Raw genomic sequence first — 10,559 nt, 5'->3', positions numbered from 1 at the left:
TTTGCCTCTTCCACCTGCGTGTTGTTGTTGTTGTTGATTTTGGGACTGTTGTTGCTGCTGCTGTCCATAATTCTCATTACCTGTTCGGCCACCTCCTTGACTGCGTCCACGGCCTCCTCTACCTCGTCCTCTTCCTGAACTCGTGTAGAAGGCCTGTTGCTTTGAACTATTTTTGTTTGTGAAGACTGTTGGTCTTCACCCAAGCTCTTCTCTTCGATAATCAGCATAGACACCAAATCTGTAAAGTTGGGAATGTTTTCCCAAGTCTGAATAGACGTCTTGAACGCCTTGTATTGTGGCCCGAGACCACGTAGACAGACCTCCACCTTATCATCATCATCTACTGACACACCAATAGATGCAAGGGATTCCACAATACCCTTTATCTTCAACGCATAGTCATTCACAGACATGCTCTTTTTCTCCACAATATGAAGTTCATTCTTCAACTGTATCTTACGTGCCTTGGTATTTGTTTCATAAAGCTTTACCAAGGTGTCCCACGCCTCCTTGGGGGATTTGGCATCCTGAATGTGCCCAATCATGGTGTCCTGTATACTAATGGAGAGCCAATACATGACTTTCTTGGCTCCTTGGTTCCAGTCTTTAAACTCTTTCACATCCGCAGCAGTAGGATTTATGTCCGGTATCTCCGGTGCCTCTTCATGCTCACCTTCTATGTAGTCCCAATAGCCCTTTCCCATCAGGAAATTCGTCAACCTGAACCTCCAAGCATGGAAGTTATTCTTATCAAGCTTCTCAGCCACAATCTGGGTTATCCCATCATTTGACATCTTGCCAAACACACAATTTAACCAGAAACAGCACTCTGGTTTGTCCTACACAAACTGCTATATTTCTGCAGCGGTACTATAGTACTCTCAAATGTCACAACCAGTGACCTCAATGTGCATACATACACCCAATGGCAACTGTAGACCTCTTTGCAGCACCCACAGTGTCTGCACAGTCAATCTGTCTTCCTGCAGTTCTTAAAACAGAGTTCTGCAGAGAATCGATGACTTACCCGCAGTGCTCAAAATCGCCTGCTTTCTGAAAAACGGAGGTCCAGACGCGCCCAAAACACGTTTTCGGCCTAGAAAGTTGCCCTATAGCTTTACTCCCGCGAAGAAAGCTCCTCAATCAAAGATCGTTGCCGGTGCCTCCCGTAGAGCTCCCGACAAGGGTGTAGTCTCCAAGACAAATAGGGAAGAGTAGTTGAAGCTCTTATCCTCGTACCGCTTCCTGTGGTTCTCGCTTGCAGCTCAGCCTTTAGCATGAACCAGGCTCTGATACCATGAAAAGATGCAAGGGGAAAGAGAGCTTGAGCTCTTGCAAGCACACACACACACTCACAAAACCCTAATAGAGAACACACAAGGCGAGAGGCTGAAAATCTTCTTCTTCTTCACTCAACACTCAACACACCATATACAAGATAAGAGTACACATAATATGAAAGGTACTCAACCAATACATACACGGGTTCTCTATAGTGTGAACCCAACTAAATGAACTGGCGCTATAACTATGCCAGTCTCTAGAATGGCTATCACACAGCCTGTCATCCCACTGGCCGCATATCACCCAACATCTCACCAACCATGCCAGTGGTGTAAGTGTGGGGCCTATCCCCCAGGCGGGTCATCAGTGGCCACCACCTCACTAGACAAGCTCGATATCTCAACAAAAAAATGGTGTGCTTCCGGTACGATGGGTGAGGGCCAACAAAGCGGTCCCTGAGTGAAGTGCCACAACACCTAAGAAGGATCCTGGAGGGTTCTGACTAGGTGATGCACGGGCTCGCGGTGCTTAGGACACCCATGCGTATGTCGTGGAAGATATATATATATATATATATGTATGATGACGAGAAAATTATTGTCATCTGTTACTGGATCTCGTTCTGACCTGTTGGTCTCAACGGAGAGTCCAGAGTGATACTGTTTTGTGAGAAACAAGGATTGAATGGAAATTTTGAGTTATAACATCTGTAACCAATAATTGTTTGTCAATGGATTGTTTTATAAATTAAAGTTTAAAGAGGAGTGTGTGCGTATCTGTATTCTAAAGCAAAAGTTAAGAAAGGCATTCAATCATGGGTGGGTGAGTACTTGTCTGGTTCTACCAATTCCAGTGGTTGGGCGGTGGCTAACCCATGGGGTTAGGCTGGAATCAGTAGAGTTTTAATAATAAAATTGATCAATAGGAATATGCTTAGAACTCGAATAGTTAAATAATAACCTGAAGACTTCTCAAATGAATAGATCAACGGCTGTGCTTGCCTGATTCAATTAGGAAAAAAGCGTTGATTCCTTCAAGTTATTTCTGTAATAGTTTCCCTTCTATCTGGTTTATTCAGATGAAGGTTAGTTCAGTATCTTGACCTCGTTAGAAAAATTCGTTAAGAAATTCAAAATGGTGGAATCGTCCCCGTTTTTTGGGCATGGGAAATTTTCTCGGTTTCGGTTTTCGGAATGACCACCAACTTAGTCTCATGCCCAGACATTCGAGGGCGAGGCCCCGAGTGGGAAACCCTGCCCCGTGTAAGAGGGAGCTGCTTCCGCTGCCAGCAATCGAGAATCCGCCGGTGTGCAGAGAGGGCAGTGGAATCTCACACTAAATGCATCAAAGGCACATAAGGAAATCAAGAACAAAGCATCAAAGCACCAAGCAAGTGGAAACAAGAAGAATGACATCCACACCAAAGAAGCTCTCAAAGAGCCAAGAGAAAAGATAAAGAGAAAAGACCAAGAGCCGAGAAGCATTCAGCAAAGTGCAGAAGGAGACATCGACATGAAGCATGAAAGAAGCTACAAGGGATCTTCATCAAACAAAAGAAAGGAGATCTCAAGCTAGCAAGCAGCACTAAGCAACATTGAGCTACTAACCACTACCCTAACCTAAATCATATGTTGTAAAAGCCAACAAATGAGTAGGCAAATTTGTATGTTTGAGAGTAGCCACCAAAGCAGCACCCCGGGGGAGTGAAAATCAAACCGGCCACCTCTAAAGTAGCCTCTAAGCTAGAGTGTAACCAAGACAAAGAGCCTCTAAGTTACCCAGCCAAGTTAAAAATGAGGGAGGGGGTGAAAATATGTTGTAAAACTTGCATCTGACCACCTTGCGGTAGCCTAAGAAAATGACACCAAGGGGGGTGTTGAGAAATGTGGTTCCATTGAGTGAAAAGATGAGACGAGCTGGACTGCCCTCCTTAGCGACACGGCCACCGCCATTACTGACACGTGCATAGTACTCTGAGGTAGTCGAGTGGTTTCATGCACATGGCATATAGATGGACTGTCTCCCTTCTGTTTCGGTATAGCTTGGATTCCCCCCTCACCAACCATGCCAATGGTACAAGTGTGGGGCCTATCCCCCAGGCGGGTCATCAGTGTCCGCCGCCTCACTAGATGAGCTCGATATCTCAACACTCCCCCTCGATCTCAACTCCATCTCATGTACACCAAGCGAAGCCCTGAATCTGCGGAGCTTCTCTGTACCCAATGCTTTGGTAAAGATGTCAGCGACCTGATCCCGTGTGTTGACATAAACAAGGTCAATGTCTCCTACCAAAACCTTCTCTCTGACAAAATGGTAGTGGACCTCTATATGCTTCGTGCGAGCATGAAAAATTGGGTTCCTGGCCACTGTATACTGCTAATGTTGTCACAGAAAATGACAACTTGTGTATCCACTGAGATAGACCCAAATCTGCACAAGTAGCTTTCTCTAGCAAGCTACCTCACATGTTGCCATAGCAGCACCTCTGTACTCGGCCTCTGTACTAGATAGAGCAACCATAGGCTGCTTCTTGCTGCTCCAAGTCACAGCAGCTCTCCCCAAAGAAAACATGAAGCCACTAGTAGATCTTCTATCTGAGATACTACCAGCCCAATCAGCATCTGTGTACCCATGTACACATATCTCTGTCCTAGTTTCATAAAATAGTCCACAATGCAAAGTAAACCTCACATACCTCAGTATGCGTCTCAATGCATCTAGATGCGGCTTCCGAGGAACTTGCATAAACTGACTCACCAACCCAACAGGATAGCTCAAATCTAGCCTGGTGATCGTCATGTAGATCAAGCTTCCTACTATGCACCTATACATAGTAGGATCCTCCAAAATCTCTCTTGAATCTGCACTCAACTTGCCATTCTGATCCAATGGCACTGAGATAGGCTTACAGCCTGTCATACCATACTTGGACCATACTTGGACAACATGTTCAAGCCATAATGTCTCTGCAGTAATCCAATACCATGTGGTGACCTAATCACCTCAATGCCCAAGAAATATCTGAGCTCCCCCAGATCCTTCATCTCAAACTTCTGTCTAAGCAAGATCTTTATATCAAAGATCTCAGCATCATGGTCCCCCGTAATGATCAGGTCATCTACATAGATGACAACAAGCACAACCCCTCTATCACTGTGTCTCACATACAACGAGAAATCTGCATTGGCTACATGAAAGCCAATAGGAACAAGGTATTTTCAGAAACCTTGTCAGACCGTGCTCTTGGTGCTTAATTCTGGCATAGTATAATTCTCCTATTTTTTTACAAAGGACTCAGGTTCTATTTATAGGAGAGGGAGGCTCTAACCAAGACCAACTGATTTCTAGAATTTTTTAGATTCAATTTGGTTGAATTTGGACTAGATTTGGACCTAGTTTGGTTCTTTTTTGATTCGGTTTAATCCAAGAGAGGAGAGATAAAAATATCACATTATTTTTGAGTTTAAAACTCATTCAAGCATGTGAAGTAGGCGCCTCCTTGAAAGGACTCTCCTTCCTTACACATGTGTCAAAATGGAATCATTATACCCAAAATATCTCATTTTTTTAGTAATACTCATAGTTTTTTACTAATAACCCTTGTACATAGTCAACTCTTCATCTTATGTGAGCATTTACTCATTTTTGGGTATTTTTCTTTTACAAATTGGATTTATCTCCTCCCCACACATGGATTGATCTTATTGGTCCATAGAAACCTTAATTTAAAATTTCGAAAAAATCTTGACCCTCAGGGATAAGGCCTCTTAAACAGATTAATACTTAATTTCTAATGCACCTTCTAAAAATCTTTTTGAACTTCTGTTTCGGGGAAACTTATTTTAATAAGAAGAGATATTTTTCTATCCAAAAAATATTTAAAAATTGAATTATCACTCTCTAGAAGATTTTCTCTCTCTAGGCCAAAATTGGTAGAAACAAGATCTTTTATATTTCTGAAGAGGGATTTGACAAGGGAAGATACTGGACATCCTGAGAGGCTGGGGAGGAATCTTACATTCTACCCCACTTTAAAAATGCAAGATATCCTCATCTCGCAGGTGGAGTATGATCTCTTTCATCTTCTTCTTCTTCTTCTTCAATCACTTCCAGTGTTACTTTTGCGTACGAGACTTGGCTGCCATTGGAGGCAGGCAAGGGTGAGAAATTGAGCCAGAGGTCATCTCCTTTCTCCGCTTTCTTATATTTGATCCCAAGCTTGTTGATATCGAGGGCGTCCCTGGCTTTCACCTTCACTAGGTTGGCGTTCTCGTCGTAGAAGAGAAATTCTGCGTCCAAGAAGTCTGGGTCTTTAGGGTCTGTCCGGCGCCCGCCCGGAATGGACTTCCAAACCTCCCAGAACCTGTCCACGTTGCCATGGTGGGCGTAGAAGATAGGGTCCTGGGATGCATTTGTGAACACACCCATGTCCCCACGCAGCTCCGCGTTGGGGTCGCCTGTCCAGAAATGGATGCCGCTGTGGGCGTTCATCTCCAGGGCTCCTCCGAGAGGAGCGTTCACCACGCTTGCATTGGACAGATCCGAGCCGGCCCTGCATTCACAAACAGATTATTAATTAGGTCGAGAATAGACCAAAAAAGCTTTTTTTAAATTTTATACTATTATTTGACAGTTCCTACTTAAGCTGCACCATCGCCCAGTGCTCGTTTCCTTCCAAACTAATGTCTACGAGCTGACAAAAAAATTCGGTATTATAATTCGTGGTCAATGCACAACGATTTGGGAATAACTCTCTTTGACTTCCCCTATTCTGAGGTGGAGGTCTTGCATTACTTTGGATTGAAACTGCAGGTTGGATAGAGGGTCTACCTCTGGGATTTCCTTGATTTTGGCGGGTAGAATCCTGATTACTCTGGAAGGAAGGAGCTGGAGTCTGGAATCTTGATCCCTGATTTCCCTGCACTGAAAACCTTGATCCAAAAGGAGTTGGGCAATCCATACTACGATGTCCAAATCCTTGACAATTATAGCATTTCACTCTCTTGTTCAAGGGTGGAACTTCTGAAGTTGAAATCCAGGGGATTGAGTTTCGGGAAAAGGACATTTCTTCCATTCTGGAACTTCCCATATCCTGGGTTTGACCCTGATATCTCTTAGGCGGAGGAAGGTTGGAATCATCTTCTGGGAATAAAAATCTTTTGAAAGGTGATGGTGCTAGCTTTGGCGGGACTTTGACATCAAAGGCTTTGGCGAAATCCTTCGCCATCCGAACTGCTTCGGCCATGGAGACTGGCTTGGCATTCTTCACCAGGATATTCAAAGGTTCGTTCAATCCCCGAATGAACCTGGCCATCAGCTGTTCTTCATCCAGCAGAGGCGAGTATTTGAGGAGGAGGGCGGTGATATGCTTCAATAGTTCTACTCACCTGGGTTAATTCTAAGAATTCGTTCATCTTTATTTCTAAAAAGTCAGGAGGACAGAACCTCGTCCTTAGGTAAATTTTGAGATCAGTCCAGGTTTGGGTATTTTGGTCGAGACGGTTTGTTTCACATGATTCCTCCACGCAACCCTAGCCGTTTCCACAATAACTTGGCAAGAGCCATCTTGCTTCTCTCATTGTAGCCAGTTATATCAAAGTATTCCTGCATAGCCTCAATCCACTTTTCTACAACTTCACCTAACTGTTCCCCTTCACCCTTGAAGGGACCAGGCTGCAAACTATGAAGAGTTTTACGAACATCCAGGTCGAGCTCTTCTTCATCCAGTTGGGGGTTAACATTTCTACCACGACGACCTCGATCCATGTTCCTATCAATACGAAAATTCTTGTTAAGTTTCTTTATTTATGATTCAATCCTATTTTTGATTTAACTAATTCTGGGGTTCTTTAAATAGGTCGGCTCCCCACATAATCATGGGGTAAAGATACTCATATAGAACGCATTATCAGATAACAATTCATTCAGAATATCTCATTCGTATCTTTAACACAATAATGGTCCATCAGACTGAATTTTTCCATCTGAATAGTCCTCCATGGGGATTTCAATTTTTTAGATTTTTAATTTATAATCCCTTAACTTGATCCACTGATCAAAAGTTAACAGTAGTACAATCCACTAATCTCATAGTGATTTGCTGAAGTCATTAACGTCATTCCAGTTATGAACATCATCACAGGGACTCATCCCATTCATTCTCATTGTGGTTTTGCTCAGCTTATTACATTTCAACTAAATTTTAGGAATCATCATTTTTCAATCAGAATCCAAATCAACTCATCAACTCACAACCAAATCATATCAACCACATTCGAATTCATCATCTGGATAGCATTAATACTTATAATTTCAAGTCTTAGATTTACTTGTATATACTGCCAGTAAAGACCTGCAGTCATACTCTCGGTATATACGGGTAGTCACGGTCCTTGGAACTATAAGGTAAAGACCATCATGTCTAGGCCTCAAGCAAGTCAAGGATTCCATGCAATTGTGGTACTTCCATTTGAAGACCCAATTACTAATTTATGAATTTCAGTTCAAATAACAATTTGTATGAATTTCATCGCACAATTCTGATCTTATACTGCTACTTCATAAATTTTTTTGACATTTTTGGCTTTTTGGTTGATCCTCATTAGTCAAATTGCTTTGATACCAGCTGTAAGATCCCTGACCCCACTACGCAACAAATTCTGGGGTGCTAGTAGCGGAAGTAGCACTTCTTGCATGGATTAGGTCCCACACTCGGGGCCTCGCCCACGGATATCCAGACAAGAGACTAAACCATCGGTTCTTCCAAAACCGAACCCGGAAAAACTTCCCTTGCCCAGAAAGCACGGGCGATTCCACCAGGATAACTTTTCTTTAACGTAATCAAAAGCCTTAACTAACTGAACTGATCTGGCCGAACTCGTAAGTTCCATAGTCAGATCAAGGGGGGACAGATTGCACTTGGATCATAGAGACCAACGCTTTTTTTCTCATCAAGAGGCACAGCCGTTGATTCTTTTCCATAGAACATTTTTTGTCTGGGATTTACTTCATCTATCGTACTATACAAAAATTGAGCTCGATTTAGGGATCCATCAGTCCAGCCTAACACCATCCAATCCCATGTGTTAGCCAACCGCCCAACCACTGTAGTGATGGGATCCAATTAAGAGTTTGGTTAGGTTTTGTCCCGGGTACCAGGGAAAAGAGTTCCCAAGCCCCCTAGCTGGAATTTGAAGCAAATTTAATGCCAGTCACACCACTTGCACACCCAATATGAAATTGCCTTTTTCCCACATTCAACTATCTTTAAAGCAATCATTTAATTAAACCATAGTGTCACCGATCATAATCTTTCAAAGTATCCAGTTGAATCTTAATTTCCAATAATTCCTTCATCGGAGTATCTATGGCATCATTGGCAACCAGAACGCTCACCACCTGCTCACTCAGGGGCCTTTTCGATAGTCCCTAGCTCATAGTACCCGACAATATATTCACTTATAAAAATCAAGATGGAATCTCTGTTGAAGATCAACAAGATCAATCAACAGATCCATATAAAAGAGCCATGGACTCATCCGTTGAGGACCAGCAAGGTCAATCAACCAGATCCATGCCCGGTTTCAGAAAACAACTCTTACTCATTGTTCCAATATCTTCCATGACGCACGTGTGGGTATCTTTGACGACCCAGAGCCCGAGCACCGTATGGTCAGCACCCTCTAGGATCCTTCGCAAGTCACCTAGCGCTTCACTCATAGGCCGCTTCCTTGGTCCCTCATCCACTGTACCAAAAACTCACCATTTAAATCGAACCGAGGCTGGTCAAGGCCGACCATGCTACGTGAGACATCCTCCGTTGACTCTCTGTCAGATGTTGCAACTTTATCAGTTAATAACGACCTTAATCACAAGACGGTCAAAATGCTTCCCCAACATTCTTGACATAAAACAGTCATTTACAAACAAGTCACAAATACAGTTTCTATAATGAACTCTCATCTTTCCACATTATCCCTCATCAGTCCACATTACTTATTCCACATTCCATTCATATGTGTACTCATTCTCATCCAATCACATCATTTTCCATCTCATCACATCAGATTCATTCACATCACATATCATTTATTCACATCCCAATTCACATGTCATCACATCTCATCCATTCACTCATATCGACGTCACATCATTTCACATACACATTCGCATTCATTATTCCACATACACATCCACATCCAAACATCCACTTCCACATCCGCATTCATACATACATATCCATACATCCACATCCACATTCATACATCCACATCCACATCCACATCCACATCCATGCATCCATTTCCACATGCACATGCACATCCATACATCCATTTTCACATCCACATTCATACATCCATATCCACATCCACATTCATATATCCACATCCCCATTCACATTCATACATCCACATCCACATTCACATTCATACATCCACATCCACAACGACATTCATACATCCACATCCACATCTACATTAATACATCCACATCCACATCCACATCCACATTCATACATCCACATCCACATTCACATCCACATCCATACATCCATTTCCACATCCACATTCATACATCCATATCCACATCCACATCCCCATTCACATTCATACATCCACATCCACATTCACATTCATACATCCACATCCACATCTACATTTATACATCCACATCCACATCCACATCCACATTCATACATCCACATCCACATCCATACATCCATTTCCACATCCACATCCCCATTCACATTCATACATGCACATCCACATTCACATTCATACATCCACATCCACATCTACATTCATACATCCACATCCACATTCATCCACATCCACATCCACATTCATACATCCACATTCACATCTACATTCATACATCCACATCCACATCCATACATCCATTTTCACATCCACATACATACATCCATATCCACATCCACATCCCCATTTACATTCATACATCCACATCTACATTCACATTCATACATTCACATTCATACATCCACATCCACATCTACATTCATACATCCACATCCACATTCATACATCCATATCCACATCCACATCCCCATTTACATTCATACATCCACATCTACATTCACATTCATACATCCACATCCACATCTACATTCATACATCCACATCCACATTCATACATCCACATCCACATCTACATTCATACATCAATCTACATCATTTACACATCAAACTACATCATCCATTCATCCATCTACATTAATCTACATCATTCACACATCAAATCACATCATCCATTCA

General features: G+C 42.6%; 1 pseudogene; it reads right to left on the bottom strand.

Moving 5' to 3' along the window:
* Positions 1 to 2,908: 2,908 nt before the first annotated feature.
* Positions 2,909 to 5,938, bottom strand: LOC147620133 (aureusidin synthase pseudogene; annotated as a pseudogene).
* Between the last annotated feature and the right edge of the window lie 4,621 nt (positions 5,939 to 10,559).

The sequence above is a fragment of the Cibotium barometz genome, chromosome 32, assembly GCF_041138505.1.
Source record: "Cibotium barometz isolate CiBa-2024 chromosome 32, ASM4113850v1, whole genome shotgun sequence".
Taxonomy (NCBI): Eukaryota; Viridiplantae; Streptophyta; class Polypodiopsida; order Cyatheales; family Cibotiaceae; genus Cibotium; species Cibotium barometz.
This window is presented reverse-complemented; position numbering and strand designations above follow the sequence as displayed.